This window comes from Nipponia nippon, unplaced genomic scaffold, assembly GCF_047370975.1.
Source record: "Nipponia nippon isolate SJK-2023a ecotype South Korea unplaced genomic scaffold, ASM4737097v1 scaffold_6, whole genome shotgun sequence".
NCBI classification, from domain to species: domain Eukaryota; kingdom Metazoa; phylum Chordata; class Aves; order Pelecaniformes; family Threskiornithidae; genus Nipponia; species Nipponia nippon.
The window spans coordinates 34,621,243-34,645,032 of record NW_028262380.1 but is presented as its reverse complement, the minus strand read 5'-3'; the positions used below and the strand labels follow the sequence as shown (position 1 = coordinate 34,645,032).

Below are 23,790 nucleotides of genomic sequence, written 5' to 3'. Positions count from 1 at the left end.
CTATCTCAATCTAATTTCTGATCTTACCTTAATTAGAATAAAAAAAGGAAAGAAAAAGCAGAATGAAAAATTTGTGTATGTGAAAGCCTATCCCGATACCCACAAGCCATAGGAACAAATTACAAGTTCTCAAGAACTAGAGCTACTGCAAAGATCCCAGGTGCTAATTAACTAATCAAAGGCTTTCAAGTAGGTCAAGCCAATCAGGGAAGGATCTCAATAAGAGACTTCCAGATACGGTTAGAATGCCAGAAGCAGAGTTAGAGCCTGTTTATTAAGTAAGGAGAAGCTGATAGGGTAAGTGAGCACATAGTTTGGTGAAGATTTCTTGATGGTTGTGAGGACTGATGTAGGTTTCTTTTTCTTGCGTTCATAGGTAACACTAGAATAAGAGGCTGACTTGATCTAGTGTACGTAGAAACTAGTACCAGGAGACTCCTTTTCATGTCAGAACAAAGATATGAAGGAAGAATTACAAAAGGAAGACAAGGGCTACTGAGATTGTTGTTTCAGTTACCATATGCATAAATTGCCTTCTGTCTGGGTAAGTGATATAGATACATATGTGTATAGTTCAATTAAACTTGAAGTGTTCAAAAAGAGTTTTAGTTCTTTAGGCATGATTGGGTGTCTTAAGAGACCTGAAGGGAAAGAAAATTTTTCTCTTACCAGAAAACACTCCTGTATCTCTGAGGATGTTAGTTGAAAGCAGAAATCTCTAATTATTACAAGTATAGCTCTGAAAGAGGAAGCTATAGAATCAGGTACATAAATAGCTGATCTTGTGACCGTAGTGAATGTAAAAAACAACTTAACTACAAAATGCATAAGTACTGAATTGAATTCTACAAAGATCCAAGCAGAAATTTTCAGCTGGGCATCGTGTAGATAACAATGATGCAGTGAAAGGCAACAGCAGAATTTCAGAATGAAAATTATGATTCCTAGGAGAAAAGCTGAGAACAAGTGCTTTCTTTGAAATTATTCTAGTACCCACCCAGTCCTCAAACTTACTTCACACATAGTTCACTACAGCTACATGGTTACTGGCTTTTTCTTGTTTAATAAACTTAGGTTTTGACACATCTCTAGTTACATCTCTGCTGATCAGTGCATTGCTCTCACTCTACAGCAGTTATTCTTTGCATCTCAATTTATGACCTGTAAGGAATCCGGGAAGATCATATTTTCAGCTATGTCCTGACTATAGATACAGAGTTCATCTCCTTTTTCTAGTACTCTGATGTTCAGACAAGTTTCTGTGAAGCTCATTGAAACCCAAAGGCCTTGAGGGAGCCCTGGGCCATGACTGTGGTTCCTTAACCAGGAATGGATGGTACTGGTGTGTGTTCTGGTTGACCTGAAACTCTTAATGTATGAATGACTTAATACAATCAAGGACTATTCAGGTTTTATAATTCTTCTTGGTGTTTAAGTCCAAAACAAAAATCCATAGCCTACTGGTATGTTTCTGCTTTTGAAGGATTTTCTTTTACAGAGTTTGAGCTTAGTTTCAGGAGGTGTCTCACACTTTCACTATCAGTGCTGCACTGCTCAGGAGCATTCCTGGATTGCACTGTGATGCTTCTGCAGATGTGATAAATGGCCAGTGGATTTTATATGGATAAATAGAAACTGTTTGATCCACCATATTATGAATGGTTAGTAGGAACTGTAAGGACTGGAAGAGAAATAAACAGTTGTAAAGAATCTATGGGATCAGTTTACAAGATACTAAGCAACATATAATGAGTTTCAGTTTGAACAGGACTCTACCTTGTTAGAACTTATAATTTGAGGATCTTCTGATATTCAAATGACGTTACAATAGCGCAAGCAGTGTGCAGGGCTGTTAAAGCTACTCAGTTGCAAAGCCAGGGGATTTGATAATGTATACTTTTTTTTCCCTTGAGGTCAAAAATGTAATTATGAAAAAGTTCTGAACTGAAAAATAGTCTTGTCATCTCTTTTCATGAAAGATAAAAGATCACTTTAAGGTGAAGAGGTTACAGATAAGAAAGAAAATGAATTTAAAATACCCAACATGACCAACAGTACAGCTGCTGAAGAACAGTAAGACCAAAATTAAATATTATAATTAGAAGAGGAAATCATTCTACCTTTACTAGACATATGCTATTAAAATATTTAATTCATTTCCTCATTAATTCACTGGATGATGTGAAGATTATTATAGAGGTGATAAATCAGTAGATTAATATGTATTCAGCAGGGATACATGAGGTAAGACTGAATGAAACTCCCTAGTTCAATAGGAGACCAGTTAGTCTCTTTTCAATATATTAAGTCTAGAACAATGTATCTTCTTTTTACATGTGGTTCTAAATTATCATACTGTTTTAATAATTCCAGATCAGGGGATTATTACGATTGGAAACAGGCTTCTGGTGCAAGCAGTTTTAGCTATTATTCTAAATATTTCTTCCTGAATATTCTGAAGAAATTTTAAGGTATATTTTGGTAAATTAATTCTTCTTAATTCTCTAATTAAAGGTGATACTGTCCCTAACCCTTCCTCAGCAGATCACATTCCCTTATATCCAGAGAAAAATATATCCTTCAGACTTGTCACACATTTGTCTTATTCCAGTCATTCCATTCAGCTGTATTAAATGGCCTCAAGCTATGGAGCTGTAGTTTGTTGCAAAGTTTTCCATGACAAGTCTCTCTTACAGGAACCTGGGAAAACATTTCAATATTCATATATCATCTTTAACATTCTTCATTGTTTATATTAGGAAGCCTTGCAAATTGGAAACTTTAGGATAAATAAGGGTATATGGAACAGCTAGGAGACAAAAAAGAAAAAACGAAAAAAACCCAAAACAACATTTAAAGGTAGAGAAGAGTTTTGGGGGGTTTTTGTGTGTCTTTTTTCCTTTTTTTTTAAGAAAAAAAATTACCACAAATAAGCAGGTAGTGAAGAAACGCAGACTAGATACAACTTAAATTTGAGTATCTTATTTCTAAACAGGAACATTTTGTCTTTTCCTTAGGAATTTTCACTTACACTGATATGTTTTGATGGAATTATGTTTTAAAGCAGAACAGAGAAAATCTTGCTTTCAGCATCTCTACTTTTCTCATTAAGTAACATAAGAATCTATATCATGTGGCCAGAATCAGTCACATGGTTGTGATGCTCCCTGCACTGAAATTAAAATGTGACTTTTAAGTTTGGTAAATTACAAAACTCTACTACCTCGGGACAAGGCTAAGAAAAATTGTTTATGAAGTAGACACAGACTCTCCTTAGGTACAAAACAAATTGCAAAGGTCCTGCCAACCTCTAATTGCTTTGGCGTGAACTGGAGAAGATCCGGATCTGTAACTAAGCCATTTTACTCACTGTTTAACTATAATTTGAGTTAATGTAGGAAAGGTGCTTTAAACTAAGGTAGCATAGTAAGGCATTATGTCTGGCCACACCTTGAAGGATGCATGTAATTACAGTGAATCAGGGAAGGATTAACATCTAGTGGATTTTTGTTGCTTTAGCTGTCAGTTTTGATTGAGTCTACACTGGTGAGTAATCTAAGACAAGCCAATGAACTATTTCTAAAATGCCATTTGTGATCTATACTGTGGATTACAATTGCAGTACGAAGTGTTCAGGAGAGAAATTAAGTACTTGAAGTTTGACTATCTGGAAATGGACAGAGTAGCAATCCCCAATAAATCTGACCAAATCAAAACCAGAGATGATGAAGCCCCATATTTCAGGGGATGGTCAGTCCACCAAGATTCGTGCTTGACATATACTCAACAAAAAGATTCTTCCTGCATTTCTAGATACTGTCATGATTCCTTTCTCACAGTCATCAGTTCAAACTATTTGCTACTCCATGAGTAGAATAATGAGAAGACAAAAAACATGCAGAAGGAAGAAGGCACAGAAACAAACTTGATAAAGGGAGGATGAGAATGAGAATATATTGGAAGTCAATGTCCAGGAATGGATGAAGGGAAGAGAGTTAAAAAGTCAGATTAAAAGACACTATTGGCTTTTAGCATGGCTGTCCAAAAGCCAGTATAAGTCCTTGTTAATGTTCCTTCAGAGTTTATCAAATGATTTCTTTTGGCTGAAATGGGGAGAGGAGGAGAAGAAATGGGCCTGAGACTAATGGTAGAGGAACTACGTGTTTTCTATGCCAAACTACTTAACAAACTGGCAGTAAAATTATGGTTCCACTAGTCATTGTTTTAAATACTACTATTCAAACAATAGTGGTATCATGCAACAAGTGCTGAGTTTATTTTGGGGATATACAAGACAGGAAAGAATGAAAATGTAAAGTATTTACCAGTGGTAATTCATAACAGACTAGCATCCTGATCATTTCTTTTTCTGGAAAAGTCTAATTTGTTACATTTTATTTGTCTAAAACTGTATTTTATCTGAATCTCAAGCATTGTGTACGGGGAAGACTGGAGATTAGTCTGGAGATAATGAGGTTCAGCTGCGACTTTGAAGAGAGGAGACAGAAGTCAGCTGGTTGTATTGAAAGCTGAGTAATGTGTAAAGACAAATTAACAGACCATTTCATTAATGATCCAGTGTAGGATGATTGCTATTGAACAGATTCATTAGCAAAGTTGGTAAAAGTAGGAAAAGTATGTTAACTAATTTTACCATTGACACAAAGTTGGAAGATATCATTAGTACTGAACAGTTAGAGTATTTAACAGGAAGACGAGGATGACTAAGGAACAAAGAAATAGGAATAGGATTAAAATAATCATATCAAAGTCAAGGTCTGAGCTGACAGTAATAGATGAGCCACTCTCTATTAGCAGCTCCAGCCTAGTATTGGTTTTAAGTTCACGTCTAGGACAGAAGGAGGGATTTGCTGTCTATTAAACACGGAGCAATTATGAGACATCAATGCAACAGGACTCTGAAGATTGTAGGTCCCTCTCAAAACACTTCATGTGAGCCCTTTTCAGTTGAGATGGGGGAGTATCAACAGCCTTGTAGATGGCTCTAGACTTTCTAGTATACTGTCCATAGTTCTGTAGAGGAAAGGAGAGAAAAAATAAAAAGAAATATTCTTAGCCTCCCTTACAAAAGGAGGCTTGGCTTTTTAAGCCAAGCAAACAAAAACCTGAAAGGACAGAAAAAATAAGTTGTGCACTGTAAATCACAATCATTCACTGAATATCAAAGACAGAATATTCTGATATTTCAGGCCGGTGACATTGACTGTAGCAAGAACAGAAAATGGCATGACATTACTCCATGCATAATTCTGTGTTTTGATCGAGTATGTATGCCACATCTCTGCTTGCAGCTCCACAGAGGTTTTTAATTCATTGGAGAAAAGAAGAGCACAGGAGAAGCACTACTCTAACTAAATTCTGGCACAAGAATAAGTAGGTATAAACTGACCATAAATAAAGTGACTCTTGAAAAGCAGAAGGAGGTTTTTAATCACCAAAGGGCTGATTCTGTAACAGTGTTTAAACGGCCACACTGAAGAAGAATAACTCTTTCACTGAAAGGTAGAAGTTTTAAAAAGATGAAACAGTGTATTTGCTTCTCATATCAGGGACTAAACTTGATAAACTTCCTAGTTTTGTACTGTAATGATTACTTACATACAGCTGGAATTACTTCAACAATTTTCTGTTTTCCTAAACACAGACACTGAACTGAGATCTTAAGGATTTGGAGGATGTGCATAATCACATACAGTCTGGTGCCTTGTGGAACGTGGTACCACGAAAGCCATGTCACACCGATCATTTACTGTTTCCTGTGCTGATTTGATGCCCTTCTTTGCACTGAAACGGGACACTGGCGTTGTAGGCATATGGCATGCCTACTCGATTGAAATCCTGAATACTAATGAGGTCAGAATTACACATTGTCATCTGCAATTTACCCAATATCTGAGACACCAACGTTTTCCTTTTTCATTTCCATGACAGTATCTGTAAAAGGAATAGGAAATGGCACAAAGTTAAGCTGTTGAAAGAGTTTTAATTAAATGTAGAAGATGGTCTGATGATAACTTTTGATTAGAGATTTGCTAAAAATTAAAAGGGGTCATCAGTATTGCATTTGTCAATTCATTGAAATATCATTGTACTAGCTATATTATTTTTGCCGATATCATTAAAACCAATTCTGCAAATGAAAGGAGTTAGGCTGGGAAAAGGCCTTTTCTGCTCATATTTTCTACAGTACGGTCATGATGACTTTTATACTCTTGACAGGCTATCCTTAACAGTTTTCCTAATGTGTGAGCCTAGGATTATAAGTATATGAGAAATAAAGAAAACAAAAAAGCTATTTTTCTTGCACAATATCTGGATACTTTTTTAATGGGGGAAAAGAAGAAGTTGTATTGTTTTGGGTTTGTTTGTTTGGTTTTTTTTTTTTTTTTTTTTTTTTTTTTTGAATCATGGCATCCTTATTAGAATATTTCCAAAGCAGAAACGGAAACACAAGAAGGTTTAGTGGTGCAAAATTTTTTTTAGAGTTCAGCAGGATTTGTGTTCTTTCTTCTGTAGGAATGAGATTAAGCCCCAGAAATAGTGCATACACATATCCATGTTGTGGAGAAATTCCAAGATCCAGAACGACTCAGTCAGAGGTCATTTGCTAGTTCAGTTTTCCACAGTGCCCTTTTCTACCCAACACAGTTTTTCACCAGGCTCTAGAATGAGGGGAGAGGAATTTTTAATTCCATAATGTAAACATGAAGCCATTTAGATAACTAATATTTGCACATGTATTACTTATAGATTCTCTTATAAATATTGCTCCTTGTTATGGAAGGATAATTTTAGTCCAGAGTTCCCATCTCCTTCTAAGCCCTACTCTTACAGCTTGATTCTCCTTTTCAGGAGTTTTCTGAAGGTAAAAGTCACATTAAGAGTGTATGTTGCACAAAAATGTAGTAACCCTATTAGTACTTTCAAAACTAGAGAAGTCTGGCATCATCTTCCTCTGCAAATTGTGAAGATCAAAAAACACATGGAAGATTGTGGAAAGCAAATGGCAAGCAAGCAGATAAAAGCAGAAGGGCGTTTTCTTCCCTTCTATGACTCCTGGACAAATGTCTATTTAATTTTCTGCCTCTTCATGTAGAAACATAATATATCCCATAGGAACATGAGTTTTATGAATCAGGAGGAGGTGTTTTTTAAATATGATTTTAGGTGCATGTTTACATGTACAGGATTTTCAACAACAACACTGAATGCTAGTAGTTTTTGCAATTTAAAATAAGCCAGCTGGGGAAAGCAGACTGATAATAATGTAATCCAATTGTGTGTTAACACACAATTGTGTGCAAGAGTATGGATTTTTAAATAACACTGAACATATAATGATCTACTTCAAAAAACACTCCTCTGTTAAGGGATAGAGCAGATGCTGGATTGAGCATTGAAGCAAAAAGAAAAAATCCATTGATTACTGCAACTGATCCTGACATTGTTTTATATACAGAGCTCTCCATGGCTTTGTAATAGTTCTTATCCACAGTTGCTGCATTGCTAAACTTGGCACTGAGCCCCATATCTGCAGATCCCAGAACATTAAATATTTAGGTTAAAGTAAGTATAGAAAAGAAAAGCTAGTCAAACAAATCTTACATTCACTTGGATGGATACACTGACCGTTTGTCAGTATAGTAAACACATTGTGTTCAGCAGCATCATAGAATTATAGTAGCATTTTACTGATCCCTTTAACTGGTCTTTGCTCAGTGACAGAAAGACACCTGAACAAACATTTTTGCCAGCGGTAGTATTACATGATAGATAAGGCAAAATAAGATAGCTATTCACTTACAGATAAGGGATTTTTAAAAAGAGACAAGATAATAACTGCAGGTGTGATTTGGTAAGACAAGTTAGTGAAGTGTTCTGTGTTTGGGGAAAATCTATAATAGTACTGAGGAAAACTGTACTTGGGACAACTAAGGGTGTAAGCTTCAGAAGAAAGGACAGTGGTGCACAGGGGCTGTGTGATCTTTTCTAACCTGTGCTTATGGCAGTCGGTGCCATAAGGGACAACCCTTGCAATCCCATAAATACCATTTCCCGGAAGGATCCTGACAAAAATAGGAGGCTGCCTAGTTGAACAGGCATAAAATGATGTAGCCATAAAATGTGGTAATAAGTAATTAGCAATTTTTCAGCATTCTGCTAGGGTACCAAGATCTCTAAGGGTAAATTATTATGGGATTACAGATCCAGAAGATTTGAGAAGGGACTTGAAAAATTTCTTGTGGTGATTCTTTAGGAAAACTTGAAGCTGGGGATGAGTTAACATGTAAGTGGAAATAATTTATGACACTGTCTTATTGTACTATGTTTTCAGCCTTATAGATATTGTGCAAAGTTAAGTGACTTTTCAGTTGTGTAATAAAATGAAGATATCTTATTGAATCATTTGGAGAAGCAGTGCTCAGGTTTGCAATGGTATCGTGTTCTTATCAAGGAATTAGACACAAATAACTTGAATTACAACATTGCAATATCACATTTTGTGAGATTACTTATCCTGGGCTCATTAATGAGAGTCTTAGTTCCTCCTTCTTAAAATTTGTGAATTAAAAGATCCATTTCCTTTCCATCTAAAATGGAAACATAAGAACAACAGTAAAAATAAATCTCAGGTGATGATTAAGATGGTTGTCTTTTCTGATATATATATACTATTTCTTGTCCTTCAGAAAGGACTTGCTGCATTGTCAAACGTACTTTTTGACCCATAAAATACTCATGCGACTGATTACTTTTAAAAAGTAACAGGAATGCACTGAGAAGCAGATTAAAAGTGTATGGGTGGAGAGTGGGAAAGAAATCTAATGTATATGGAAGTACAAAAGAAATCCTGATTCACCACTTCTGGGTATCATGACAAAATACCATGTACAGCCTCCTTGCGATTAGCCAGGATCAAGCTGGCTGTAGGAGCAAAGCAGTGAATCTATGTCTGTGTGGTCCTGTGTCGAGTAAATTAACCTCACTGAAAGCATGTTTATTAGCTCAGTTTTACAGAGTCTAACTAACCTGACAACAGAGTGTTCCCAATTCAAACCGGTACCTCTGCAAAGCACTGCACACAACCGTGGGACGACAGCAGAACCATGAATGGTGGGCTGAATGCCTCTGCACTACTTGTACTGTACAAAACACTTGTATAGCCTGTGTCATTTTTTACATCTGTCACTCCTTTAATTTTGTTAAATGCAGACAAATTGCAAAAGGATGCAGGGGAAGGAAATCATAGATATCTAGAAACATACTTCTATAGACAGCAAAATGATGGAATTAGAGGAAAGGCAATAAAATGAGACTAAAAAATAGAGTGTAATTTGAAAGAGATTTCAGTGGAAAAAAAAAAAAAAGAAAGTTTGATAACAAGAAAATGTTCACAAACTAATTTTTATTTCATTGAACTGCTTTTCTTCCCCCAAAAATCACAACATGAAAAAGAAGCAATTTCAAGTTAAATATTCCAGAAGTGTATTTGAAATCACTTTTATGGAATTTCCCTTAATATAGAAAAAGCTCAAAATTCAGTAATTTAACAATTAGGTTAATTGAAAATATAGCAAAAATTCACTTTCCTTTCTACCTAAGTATGGTTTCTGATAACATCAGCAAACATACTATTTGATTAGCCTGTTGTGGTGTAACCCCAGCCGGCAACTAAGCACCACGCAGCTGCTCACTCACTCCCCGCCTGGTGGGATGGGGGAGAGAAACAGAAGGGGAAAAGTGAGAAAACTCATGGGTTGAGATAAAGACAGTTTAATAGGTAAAGCAAAAGCTGCACGTGCAAGCAAAGCAAGGAATTAATTCACTACTTCCCGTCGGCAGGCAGGTGTTCAGCCATCCTCAGGAAAGCAGGGCTCCATCACATGTAACGGTTACTTGGAAAGACAAACACCACCACTCCGAACGTCCCCCCCTTCCTTCTTCTTCCCCCAGCATATACACTGAGCATGATGTCATATGATATGGAATAGCCCTTTGGCCAGTCTGGGTCAGCTGTCCTAGGTATGTTCCCTCCCAGCTTCTTGTGCGCCTGGCAGAGCACGAGAAGCTGAAAAGTCCCTGACTAGTGTAAACTCTACTCAGCAAGAACCAAAACATCAGCGTGTTATATCTACATTATTCTCATCCTAAATCCAAAACACAGCAATATACTAGCTACTAAGAAGAAAATGAACTCTATCCCAGCTGAAACCAGGACATAGCCCTACTTAGGATTCATTTCTGTGAGCTAAAGGCAAATAATTTAATCTTTTTCGTTTGCAACTGCACATTAGGAATATTACTTCTGAATTCCAGAAAGTTGTTCAGAACGTGAACATCAGTGAATGCTTGGCAATGGTAGCAAGGCATGAGGAACTGTGAATCAGCTGGGAGTAACCCAATCTATGGCATTCTATGTGATGGCATTCTATGTGATAATGTAAAGAAGATTATTAAGTTTTTAACATTCATAAAGGTAATCAAGCTGATCTTTTATGTCCTGTTTAGATTGCCAATTATTTGAGAGGTATTTTCATTCCTCTAAATATTGCAAATCATGATAAAATGCTTCTTATGGCGAAACAAACTAATCCTTTGAAAGAAGGTATTAAGCAGCCCAATCGGCAACATAACATGTAGCAAACAGCTACTGGATCATATATGGGCAATAATCTAAAATGAACTCATGGGATAAGACCCCAGGTACTTCTGGGAGTACTCTGATTTAGCATTTGACAGGCACGCACTATGCTGTTTGCTGACTTTGGTAATGCTTTTATGGTTTGTCATGCCAATAAAGCTACAATGCTAATGAACTTGTCTGAACATGAAAACACATATCACTTTGTACACTCTTCTGCTAATTTATGATGACCATTTTTTAATTTGCTTTTCTATGGGGTGAAAAGCAAACAACATCTTCAGCCACTAGCCCTAGCTGACTGTCCATAACTACTCATGAGTGTTTACCGGACAAACCTACAACCATCAGTCAAGTGGTAACCTATCAGCTGGGAGAAAAATGTTCATTTTGTATGAAATACTCATTTTCTCTTTGCTATTCTTCTCTTCTTCTATCCTCCTCCTTATTACAGTTATCTTAAGAGTAGATCACAATTCCAAACTGTTACCATACCTTAGCTGTTTTCTAGACAGGAAATCCAGGTTTCATAGGCCCAATACTGCTTTTATGACCCTAGAGATTGCCTTAACAAACTTCATGAGGAGTTAGTTAATAAATAGAGGATGTCAGTAAATATACCTGTGACCTTCATTGACAAATTTTTGTTGTTTCCTAAAATTTGATACTGAAACCACAGGTATTGTTCAGGCTCACAAAATGTGTACTCACCTCTGAGCTTCTGTTATACAGTTGCTAACAGTCTTTAACAATACTATATAGCCTTAATTAAATCCTGATGTCTTCAGAGTTCCCAGTGGCACAATCTCACCTTTCTATTGCCTCTTCTGCTTAATTTAGGGATAGTTTCTGTCCTTAAATTGGTTTCAGAATGACAAAATAGTGCAAAAAGTCTTGTACTCAGAAAGAAAAAAAAATCTTCCCAATAAACTGCAGGTTTTGTGCTCATTTATTCTAACCTTAAATGTTCCCGTTATGAGCAAAATGACACAAGAGGACACATGAATGTGTAAAAATGTGGATTATATCATAGTATGCAGGTCTTCTTTTTATTTTAATTTTGTTATAGTGTCTGCAAAAAGCTCTACTTATTAAACTTGAGCCTGTTCTTGGTATATTCAATGTTAGTTTACTCATTTCATGTTTGTATACAGGCACTGCCTCTTGTGGAAAACTGTGTGTAAGAAAAAACTGTAATACTTTAAACTAAAACAAGAAAACCACTTTGGCCAAAGGATCTGTAGGTATAAATCATGCAAGCAGCTCTAAAGCTCTGCTGCCTGCAAGGGTAAGAATCTCTGAACTATCCTGACTGGATGGTGCTTATATAAGTTCAACAATACACGTAGATTTTGTCTTCTAATCAATGAGACTTACTGGCCATGAAATACAATGATACTAATAATCATTAGCAATACAAATTCTGACCCTAGCTAGTGAGAGAAGAGTGATACCCAGGCATTCTGAAGAGCCTGATCCAGTGTCCATGTATCTATTTCTTGAGAGGTAGTATGATTCAGCTGCAGTTGTCTGTTCTAGTAGCAGCAAGGAGCACCGAGGCAATCAAGTCCTACAAATCACAGGGAATCATGAAGCTGACAGTTACTCCAGAATGGTTTGCATATCTGTTTTACCCATCCTCAGAAAAAAAACCCAAACAAACAAACCACAAAAACCATGTCTCAGCAACATGATATGACTCAAATAGGAAAAAAATCCACCTCAGAAGTAATAATAATATGTCACAGGAAAAGAGCTCCAATATCATTCCCCTGTTACTGATCTCTTCATCCAATAAAACCAGGAAAAGAATAAAGGTTTCTTTATAACCTGAAAGAAAACAAATGTTATAGTTCTGAACCGTACTTAGTCATACTATCTTTGGATGATGTCTCTGACTTTCAATAAGATGTGCTTGAGTGTCCACACGGACTCTTTTTGTATGGAACAGAATTAGAATATACTGTCATGATAATTAATAAGATTGACAATATTAGAGAGCAAGAGCGTTGATTGAAGAATAATAAACAAAATTCCAGAAAGGGTTCCAAAGGACACAGATATATACAGCTGTAACATTAAACCTGGTTATCTCTTTCACGGCTACCACATGCCACAGGTGTGGAATAGGTAAAATTATGTAGTAAGGGAGTGATGACAGGTCTGTATCCATACATCATTCCTATTGAATTGCATATATGCACCTTCTATTTATTTAGGTATTTTTGTTATTACTCTTGGATGTGTTTCAGCAAGTTAGAATTTCTAATTGGCTTAATGGAAACATGCTGGAAAAAAAATCTGTTCCGAGAACATTTTGCTTATGCATTTGACATTTGCCTGTTTTTCTTCTTGTTAGGAGTATTTGCATGAAAAAGAGAGCACACAGAAGTTCATTTGGTTCCAAGATCTATTTCCCACCTGAAGTCAGAATCAATTCCCTATTAACTAATTGAACTTCAACGGACTTTATGTAGATTTTATAATTACAGAAATACTCTGCTTGATGCAGGAGAGAAGAAGGTGAAACTGGCTTAAAGCCAGTTTAGCATTCTCCTGCTCGTAGGCTAAATCCCAGTACAAGTTAAAATAGCCTCAGGCTTTCTGTAACTTGCACCAGATGGTAGAACCCCTTAGAGGCAATTACATTGGCAGGGATGACTGGAGCATGGTATGCTCCAAGTATAGTCCTTCCTGCCCCAGTACATTTCCAATAAGCATTTCCTTAGCCAGGTTGCTGCAATGACAGGTTTACATTGCTCAGAGATTTCTCCCATGTGGGATAAATCCCCAGTTAGTCAGAACAGGTTTAATTCTGCTTAGAACTGCTAAAGCAATACACAGCCAACTTGGCTTAGACTAACAATTGGCCCCATAGCCATAGCTAATGAATAAGCAATAGTCCAGTTCTATATGACATCAGTTTTGTGTGTTGTTTTTTTTTTTTTTAAATGATTCTATTTTTCTCCATCCTTGTAACAGTTCATACCTACAGATTATCTGTATGTAAAAATGATTTCTGGTACCTATCCTAAATTGCTTTTCCTTTAATTGCCATTCATGCCCACTTGTCCAATTAGCATAGTTATGCTGGAGAAAAAAACCAAGTCCCCCTCCCGAAACTTCAGGTTAGCATTCAATACAGCATATCAACAGCCTGCATTCTCAGGCCTCAGATCTAAGCTCTCAGCCTGTCCTCATAGCTCATAACCTTTAATCCTGACATCAGTCTCAGTGCTCGGTTCAATTACTATAGCTCTGTGTTCTGAAAACTGGCAGAGGCTCAAGGGAAGTTTGTGAAAACTTGCAAGTTTCTCATTCATTTTCATTAGAAAACTGGTAAGACCCAAGTTTCCTTCAGATGTTCTCCAGAATTCCTCCTACTCATCAGTGAGGTATTGAATAGCATCTTTAGTCAGTGCAGTTGAAAAATCACAGAAAACTGCTCTGATTGTGTAACTGATTTCTACAGGTCGGCACAAGCCCTGCACACATTTTTAAATTCCTTTCAGGAGTGCCTGGTGATTTTTTTTTTTACTTTAATCTAGGGTCTGGTGTGAATGTATGGCTCCAACACTAAAAGTCTTAAAAGGGTGCTCACCAGAGTCTCCATTTTGTATACTGCAGGTTCGCAGTCTGTTTCTAGATCAGAAGATTGTACTGCAATAGTTATTTCTACATAGTGGCCCTTTCAGAAAACAAAAAATGCAAGCTGAGGAGCTTTTATGGGGTATAGATTCTGGCATTTGAGAACAACATGTATTTTACAATGGTGATTATATCTGAGATGAAAAAACTGAGGAAAGTTTTGCAGTATTTCTTTAAGATCTTATTTCCCCTGAGAATTGCTCCATAGCCATTGATAAAATATACCTTCTCCCTAGCATCCAAATATTCTGTCCCCAGCTTTAGGGCTTAGAAGAACAAAACCAGAAGCGTGATTCACAGAGTGAAATTCTCATCTGAACTGACATGGATGAGGTTAAACCCACACTTTTATAAAGTAGTCCCCCTGCTACCTGTAGCTTACCAGGAACAGCAGCAAGACCTGACGATAGGCCATCTACTCAGTTTGAGTCCTGGAGAAAGAAAGGTGCCACAGTTTCTGAAACAGAGCCTATGCATCATCTTCATAAATGTCTTCAGAAAAATGAATTACTTGTCCAGCCTGAAGCTTTTTGTGACTGAGGTCTCGAAGAAGATAACAGAGAAAGCGTATTTTCTGGAAAGTGGGGCTTTTTTCTCTATGTAAGCTCAGCAAGGTACCTAAGTTTGGTCTCTGAAGACGTTGTTGCCTTGGTCCATTAAGTGATACAGCTTGGCATTGATCTGAGGCTTTATTGCCCTATGCATTTTCATAGCCTTATAGTATAATCCTACAGCATTTCAAGAAAACACATCAGACAACTTGTTTGTATTCCACTGTTTCCTGGCCTCCCTGATACATTCTGTACAGAGCAAAAATCGAGTCTTCACCTTCGTTAGCATCATGGGTCTCTACCTCATCATGAAACGCTAATTTCATAATTTCTTTATATTTGCTATGTTATACACTCAGCAGTGACGTATGCTAGTGAAGCCAGTGTTGTCTCAGCTTCACTTTTGGACGACAGCAGAGTTATGGTTTTCTGTCATTTGCAGATCAAACAAAGAATACTGAAAATGTATAATTTGCCAAATATACAAGTTGAATATTTTATTTCCAAAATATATTTTTACAATAACTGTTGGCATTAGTTTTTGAAAACACATACATCACTTACTACTCTTTTACTTGGTTTCATGATGAAAATCTAAAAAAAACCCAACCCTGCGGACAGGTAAACAATTTCAACTAGGGCTGTCTAACTGTAAAGAGAAATTAAATAAACAAGTTAATATTGCTAGTGTAATGTTTTCTGAATGATAACAAGTAGGTAAAGTAACCCACACAGTTTCTGGAAAAACACACTATATGAAAGATATACATACGTTACAACAATTCTTTTTTTCTTTCTTGTTTTGTTTCTCTCTGAAAGTTAAGATCTATGGGATCTTATGTATCATTCTCAGTTTATTAGTCTATAACTTTATGATATTTTAGCAGCTTGGCAAACTGGAATGCAATAATGTTGTAAATTATATTGACAGCCTTTTCATTCCTAAGCCTCATTTTTATTGTACCTCTGTCTTGTACAAATTGGCACACAAGATCCTCTTAGATTAGACAGATTGTTTGACATACAAAAAATATTAAATGTCAGTGTATTTTGATAAAGATCATTCAATACCAGTTTGCTAGAAAATTCCTAACATGTACTTCTCAGATTTCATCCCTTTAAGTTATTTTTTTGAAGAAAATTTTTAAAAATTGATGACCAGATTTAAAAATAACTTGAAAGCAGGGTATTTGTTACAATTTTGACACCCATTAGAAGCCTGTAGAGTGATTAGTTCATCCTATACAGTATTACATAAACCTCTCAGTCATTAACTATCATCAACATTTTTCAGGGACAGAATACATTCTTGTCATTAAACCTTTAAATCATAATACTGTAAGGGAAACATGGTTTTGTGACATAACTGTTGGTCACTGGTAGTGAGCTGATGATCACTGTTTGGGAACCACCATTCTGCAACATATGTTATTTTATTATTCACAAACACTAACTAATTTCATAGTCTGTGTTACTAAGATAAATCTAAGCTCATTAAATATTTTAAATCAAAATATGGCATTAGCAAACATAAACAAAAGCCCTGTAGGTTTTATTTATTATACTGCCTTGATCCCTGATTTCTATTACTGTGATCCTTTTTTGTTAAGGTGAAATCTTTAAAAATAGTGAACACCTAAATGTAGAGTTCTTCCTGTGCAAAGGTTGATTGATAGGTTTTCACATTGAGGGTTAGCAGAGGTCTTGCTTTTTTTTTTTTTTTTTTTTGAAAAACAATCTTGCATGATAGACGCACCAATGACAAGGGCATTTCTTAACTGTGAATTTTACTTTTCAATTACAAAAAAAGTGGTATTTCAATGTCACGGAGAAAGGATACAGTAATATAACATAGGTGGACTGGATACAAGGCAACTCGTACAAGGTAATTGTGAATTCTTATTTCTGCAACTAACAATTTGATGTCCACTTGCAAGCTCCATATGTAATCAATAAGCATTTGCAAGTGTAGTAACACATTGTAAATCTCCCCTTTACACTCTTTGTTCTGTCTCCCTAAAGAACCCATTTTTAAGAAAAACTTGAAAAAATACTCAGATATTTTATATTGAAACTACATGAACACTTTTACACTCTTAGAAAGGCATTCGCGCACTGGTTTTTTTTTTCCTTGATACCAGGTTTTAGAAATATAGGTTTTAAAACAAGATGAGCATGACTTACACAAGTTAAAGGAATCATAGAGATGAAGAAGAATAATTTCACAGTCTGCTGGAGTTTTTGTTTTTTTTTTTTTTTTAATTTCACATTTAAGTGAAGAGAGTTTCTTTCTCTGAGAAAGAAACTACGTAGACAGGATGAACATATACACTCTGACTGTAGTAAAGGAAACTTGAATTACCTTTTACCTCTTTAGATTTAGCATGGGATGGACATTTTTGTGGGATACAAAATTCTATCCACTTACCTTCCCACTAATTTATACTGAGGAAGGGAGACATTTCTAGGGTGAAGTCTCCAAGGTAGTCAGGCTTCCTTCCATTTCTGATAGAAAGTCAAAAGTTGGGAGGGGATGGAAGGAGTGTAGGGAACTGCTGGACAACTGTCCTAGGATACAACATGTCAGTAGACCTGATTTCTTGAATTTATGTTCTTATTTTCTATTTGTGGAGAGGCTTTTCTTTTTAGTCTCTCTTTCTTAGTCTTCTACTTAGCTCCTCCACAGTAAACGCCCCCTTCTGGCTCCCTGTGATCACCTTAGTCTTTCCCTTCCCTCCTCTTATCAATATTATAGCTTTTTATCCTTAATCCTGCTTTTCTTTCAACCCAAAACCTTCATCTTTATAAGATATACGCAGAACATAGAACTTTCACTACAGAGAGTATTAGTCCTGGACTACATTCTGACTCATCCTGACTTTCTGACTTCCTTTTCTCTCCTTTAAAGACAACTTTTCTCCTGTCATACAATTTCTACAATGCTTATTTGTGCATGAAATTCTCTAAAGCATTTTTTCCAATTCTGTCTTCCTGCTGAAAGGGACAAAGATGAAGTGGATTAATGCTAAAGAGTTGTGATAGTATCTCAGCATCAATAGATATGCATTTTCTTTCTCAGCCATAAAGCAGAACTATACAAACTTTTTTTTTTTTTTGCATAATCCACTTAAATATCAAATTATTATATAAGCCACACAGCAAATTGTGCTAGGAGGCATTTACCACACCTGCATCTGGAGACAACAGAGTACAGTCAACCACAAACCAGGTTTCAAGTTTTAAATAAAGCCTAATTCCACCTAAAAGCACATTTTTTCACTGTGGTTTTCAAAGAGAATGTATATCAGGTGCTTTCTGTTCTGATTCTCAAGTGATATGCTGCTTAGGATCAATATTTATCTCATTAGTGGCAAGTTCAGAAACCTGGCCTTCCATAGGTTCTTGCAGACCTATCAAATTGCTTCACAAACCATGCATATCTTCCCCTACTCCAAAGCTATATTTCAAAAGCAAAATGAGGTGTAAAGCTAAAGAGAGCAAATGAGCAAGCAAGCAGGAAGTGGATGTAACGAAGGAAAAATGGCGCGATGATCGGAGTGTAACAGTACACACAAATGTTTACATTAATTTTCTTTAAATCTGAAAAAGTGCATGTACATTTATTTTTGTATTTAACTGGTTGACTGCATTTACAAGTATTACCCACACCATCACAAGAATTATTTGGCTATTACAAAAAAATTCCATTCCTGGTGTGTAAAGCAGCGCATGGAGATGAAAAAAAGAAAGCTTGCACCAATATGCAGAGCTCGTGGTTAAGAATCAGCAGTTCCTATGCATAACAATTTGTACTGGATGGTGAGACAGTGAGAGAACACTGTCAGTTAAGAAGGATTTTTGAGATTAGGCCTTTCTGCAATCCCTTGCCCAACAGGCAGGAGAATGTTATCTAAAAACAATAGCTAAAAAAATATTATTTAGAAAGTATAACCATTTTGGCAGTAGAAATATTCAAACTTCATCTTATTGATGACAACACATTAAGTTTCTTAATCTGTGAACAAATGGTCAGTTCAGGCAAACTAGTTTACAACAGCGACCTCTTGAAATAGTGTCAGCATGATGGGGAACACCTTCAGTTTCCTCAGTCTTTCATAGAATCGTTAAGGTTGGAAAAGACCCTTAAGGTCATCGAGTCCAACCGTTAACCTAGCACTGCCAAGTCCACCACTAAACCATGTCCTCAAGCACCATGTCTACCCATCTTTTAAATACCTCCAGGGATGGAGACTCAACCACTTCCCTAGGCAGCCTGTTCCAGTGCCTGACTACCCTTTCGGTGAAGAAGTTTTTCCTAATATCCAACCTAAACTTCCCCTGGTGCAGCTTGAGGCCATTTCCTCTTGTCCTATCACTTGTTACTTGGGAGAAGAGACTGACACCCACCACGCTACAACCTCCTTTCAGGTAGTTGTAAAGAGCAATAAGGTCTCCCCTCAGCCTCCTCTTCCCCAGACTAAACAACCCCAGCTCCCTCAGCCGCTCCTCCTAAGACTTGTTCTCTAGACCCTTCACCAGCTTCATTGCCCTTCTCTGGACACATATCTGCCTTGTTGGCCTTCCCCCTGATTCTTACCCATAAACACTCAACCTTATCATCAACATTGTTAAGCCCTAGCCAATCAAAACATTTCCTAACATACAGGGCTAACCCACCACCTCTCCTTCCTTGCCTATCCTTTCTGAAGAATTTATAGCCGTCCATTGCAGCACTCCAGTTGTGCGAGTCATCCCACCATGTTTCCGCGATGGCAACTATGTCATAGTTTTCCTGCTGCACAATGCCTTCTCGCTCCTCTTGTTTGTTGCCCATGCTGCATGCATTGGTGTAGATGCACTTCAGTTGGGCTATTGATCCCGCCACCTTTATTGGGGGAGAAACCCTAATTCCTACGTGACCATTCTCAGCATTTCCATGGTTTCTAACACATCCATACCCCTGGCATCTTTGCTGCCGCATGAATCTCCATCCCCTACCTCCACTGAGACAGCAGACCGAAGGACCTTGCTGGCATACCATCCCTCAAACACTGGCGTACTGCCTCCAGGCTTATCTCTAGCAAGCCTGGTTTTATCCCTTTCCCCCTTCCAATCTAGTTTAAAGCTCTTTCAATGAGTGCTGCTAACTCCTGTGCAAAGATCCTTTTCCCGCTTTGAGATAGGTGTACCCTGTCTGTCGCCAGCAGGCCTGGTGTCGTGTAAATGACCCATGATCAAAAAACCCGAAATTCTGCTCGTAACACCAGGCTCAGAGCCAGGTATTGATCTGCTGGCTCTTCCTGTGTCTTCCCTCATCATTCCCTGCAACTGGAAGGATAGAGGAGAACAGTACTTATGCCCGTGATCCCTTAACCAGTTGTCCCAAGGCCCTGAAGTCTCTCTTGATTGCCCTCGGACTTCTAGTTGCAACTTCCTCACTACCTACCTGAAAAATCAATAATGGATGGTAATCTAAGGGCCATACCAGGGTAGGAAGCTTTCCCTTCACATCTTTAACCTGGGCCCCAGGGAGGCAGTAGACTTCCCTAAGAAGTGGGCCCTGTCTGCATATCAGGCCTTCTGTTCCCCTCAGAAGATTGTCTCCTATGACAAATGACCTGTCTTTTTTTCTTTACGGAAGTGGTTTTGATGCAGGGTGTAGGCCGACTTAACCTCAGTGACACCTCCGAGCTAGATGTATCATCGTGCTCGTCATTGTTCGGTTCCACTTGCAGAGCCTCGTACTTATTGTGGAAGGGCACCTGGGAAGGTGGGGCAGTCACAGAGGAGATGCGCCTGCTGCACTGGACAGGAACTTGTTGCCATTGTCCCCTAACCCTTAAGTCACTGTGTTCAGCCAGGCAAAGACAGGGTAGAGAGTCCTCCATATCATGCGTCCTGTCTGCCTGTTGGGCCTCTATCAGAGAAGGCAGGGTGCGATTCCGGTAGTCTCTCTCTCTCTCGCTCTCCCTGATACTCCTCAACCTACTCACCTGGTCCTGGAGCTCTGTCACGAAGCGGAGGATTTCCTCTGCCTGGGTGCACCTCCCACAGGTGTGCTGACTGCTGCTGCCTGGTACTGGCGTAAGAGCAGGGCACACCCTGCAGCCTGACACCTGGGTGGCAGCGCGTTCCCACTGGAGCTCTGTCTGGGAAGCTGCGTCGGTCATGGTGGGTGTAACGCTTAGAGAGGCCATGGCTTTCTGCCAGGTGGATACCATTGCTCTCTGGTCGAGCTGGCAGGGCTTCAGCGCCCGTCCTGCACGCCCTTCGTGCGAACTGCCACACAAACTGCCGCACCACGGCCTCGCTGCTGCGCCACGTCCTGTTGGCCTGCCCTGTTGGCAGTGCTCCTGGTCGCTCGCACTGCCTAAGGGCTTCTTTTATACGTGTGAGGGCTTGGCTGCCGTTGCTCCTGGCCCCACCAGGTATCGTCAGCCACTGTCGCATGAGCTGTGGGCTCCTGGCAGTTATCTCAGCTCCCCCTGAGTCTCCCCGGGTTCTGGAAACCCCCCTGTGTACTGCTGCCGATCGTGCTGGCCCCAGAGCTGCTCGCCTTGGCAACTGAGTGCTAGTTTCAGTTATACCATGTTTAAATCTCCCACCATTGCTCCTGGCCACACCCGGGTCTCGTCAGCCACTGTTGTGTGAGCTGCAGGCTCCCGGCAGCTCAGGATACTCAGGTCCTCCTTATTTAGACAAATTTCTACATACAAAAATGCTGAACTAATTTTATGGCTTTAAGACATAAACCCACTTTTATGCATAACAAATTTCAGTGGGGAAAAACCTCCAGAGAAATAATTATCCTTAAATTAAAACTGTATCCAAATCTACAGAGAGTCCTGATATACAATGTACATGTGCATTTACATGTGTGTGAGAGGATTCTTTTAAGTTAGTATATACACATGAACGGTAGACTTGAAACATATTTTCAGAAAGGAGATGAATGAGACATCTGAATCACTTACCTACTGCTACAACTACAGGATCCTATTCCATATCAGTTTCATAGGACACCATCATGTTTATGCTGATTGAAATCTCTTCTGTAGGTACTATGCAGGATAAATAAGGGTTGTTAATTCAGATCCTTATTAAACGAGGCATTGCTAGTGATTTTTTTTGTTCCATTTGTCTCAACATTTATAACTTAAGTGTAAATAGAAACCTCGTGAGGCACCTAAGCTGACTATAATATTAGCATAAAGGAATATGTTTACAAGGACAAGCTGTGAAAAGAATGGAGAAGGTTTTGCCTTGTTTGTGAGGGGTGCCTACATCCATTCTGAGGTCTGGAGTGATTCCAGGAGGAAATAATCTGGACTAAGGAACAAGAGGCTAAGTAGCATTTCTTAAGAGAAGAAAGAGGAGAGTGCAAGGAACACCCAGATCAAAACCCAAACAAGTCAACAATGAAATTTGTTTGGGTTTTTTTTTTTAAAATATGGTACTGATGTTTAAAGAGAAGGAGAATCTTCAAAATACACAAAATCTTGTTTCTGTTCAGCATTGGTGGGTCCTCATTTGGTGCAAATATCTGCATTTGGTCACTATGTTTTAAGAAAATGCAAGCAAAATTAAGATGTAAGAAGTGATCAGGGATAAGACATGATTTAAAAGGAAAGACTGAAATAATTGGAGTTGTTTAGCCTGAAGAAAAAAGTGGGAAGGAGGAAGGGAGTGATGCCATAACAGCCTTCAGATACATAAAATTTTTTGCAAAAGTAAAAGGAATAGTCTGTTTTCTGTGCCCAAAATCAACCTAACAAGAAGTTATAGACCTAAACACAAGCAAGTAAGATTCAACATAAATATTTGGGAGAAACATCCTAATTGTAAGCATAGTGAACAGATAGTAATAAATCGCCTGGGAAAGTTGTAGATTTTCTGTCATTGCAGAAATGCTAGAGCAGTTATACAAATGTCTGTCAAATGACCTGAAGTATGGGGATGGACTAGAAAACCTTTCATGTTCCCTATCAGCCCCATTCTTCAATATGTAGATTTGACAAATACTGAGTTATATACTCAATTTTAGTAAACATATTGAGTAGAATTTAAGTAAAAAAATGATATGATTTGGCATTGCTGGCTAGTGGAAAAATTAGACACAAAGTCTTTACCTGATTAGTCATTGTTTTATCACCATCTTACCTTTCAAGGTATTAACCATGATTCTACACAAGATACTACCATGTTGAGATAACATGAGGCTCTTTGTGATCTCCAGACTGCATTGTTCAGCAGCTCACACTTGACGTTTTAAGAGTCAATTGTCACCCTCAAATCTCTCAATATCCACAAACTCCTTCCATTTTGTTGCTATAAACAGTGTCAGTATCAAAAAATCCCATTAATTATACAAAAATCTTGGGTTTAGAATGTGCATATTAGAGTTACTGATTTAATAATCAGAAACAAAAGTGACATTTGCTGTTTTGCTTAATTTCATGTTTTTCTAATGTGTTCCTCAGTCTCATCCATTTTTTAATGTCAGTGTTCTATATATATTAAATAATTAATGTACACTAATTTTCCACAAGTTTAATTTCAACCTTTAGTCTTTAGTTTTGTCTCTGATAATAGAACACCATCTGAAGAAAAAAACCAGATTTTTCTCTCAGCCTATGATAGAATACCTAAACAATGGGGGGTAGTGGTATGGCATACCTATCCTATGCTTTACACAATATAATTGCACTTTAACGTTTCATCTTCTTCTCTAAAATTCCTTTTCCTCTAGGCTTAAGCTAGACTTATTAATACTTTAATATAGAGATTGTGCAGGTGTGAGGCTTAATTACAAAATATGTTGGTTCTGATTGAATAAATTACATGACTAAATCCAACTTTGGATACCGAACAGTGAAAGTGTATTAAAAAGTCATTATATTTGGAAATTGGAGCAAGACACTATAGCTA

The 23,790-nt window shown here is 37.8% G+C and overlaps 1 long non-coding RNA gene across 1 annotated transcript; it reads left to right on the top strand.

Annotated features, from left to right (window-relative positions):
* Window positions 1–246: 246 nt before the first annotated feature.
* LOC148051407 (uncharacterized) lies at window positions 247–5,861 on the top strand. Its single transcript, XR_015699665.1, has 3 exons — window positions 247–297; window positions 377–544; window positions 5,666–5,861. It is a non-coding gene; the product is annotated as an uncharacterized LOC148051407 (long non-coding RNA).
* The last annotated feature ends 17,929 nt before the right edge of the window (window positions 5,862–23,790 follow it).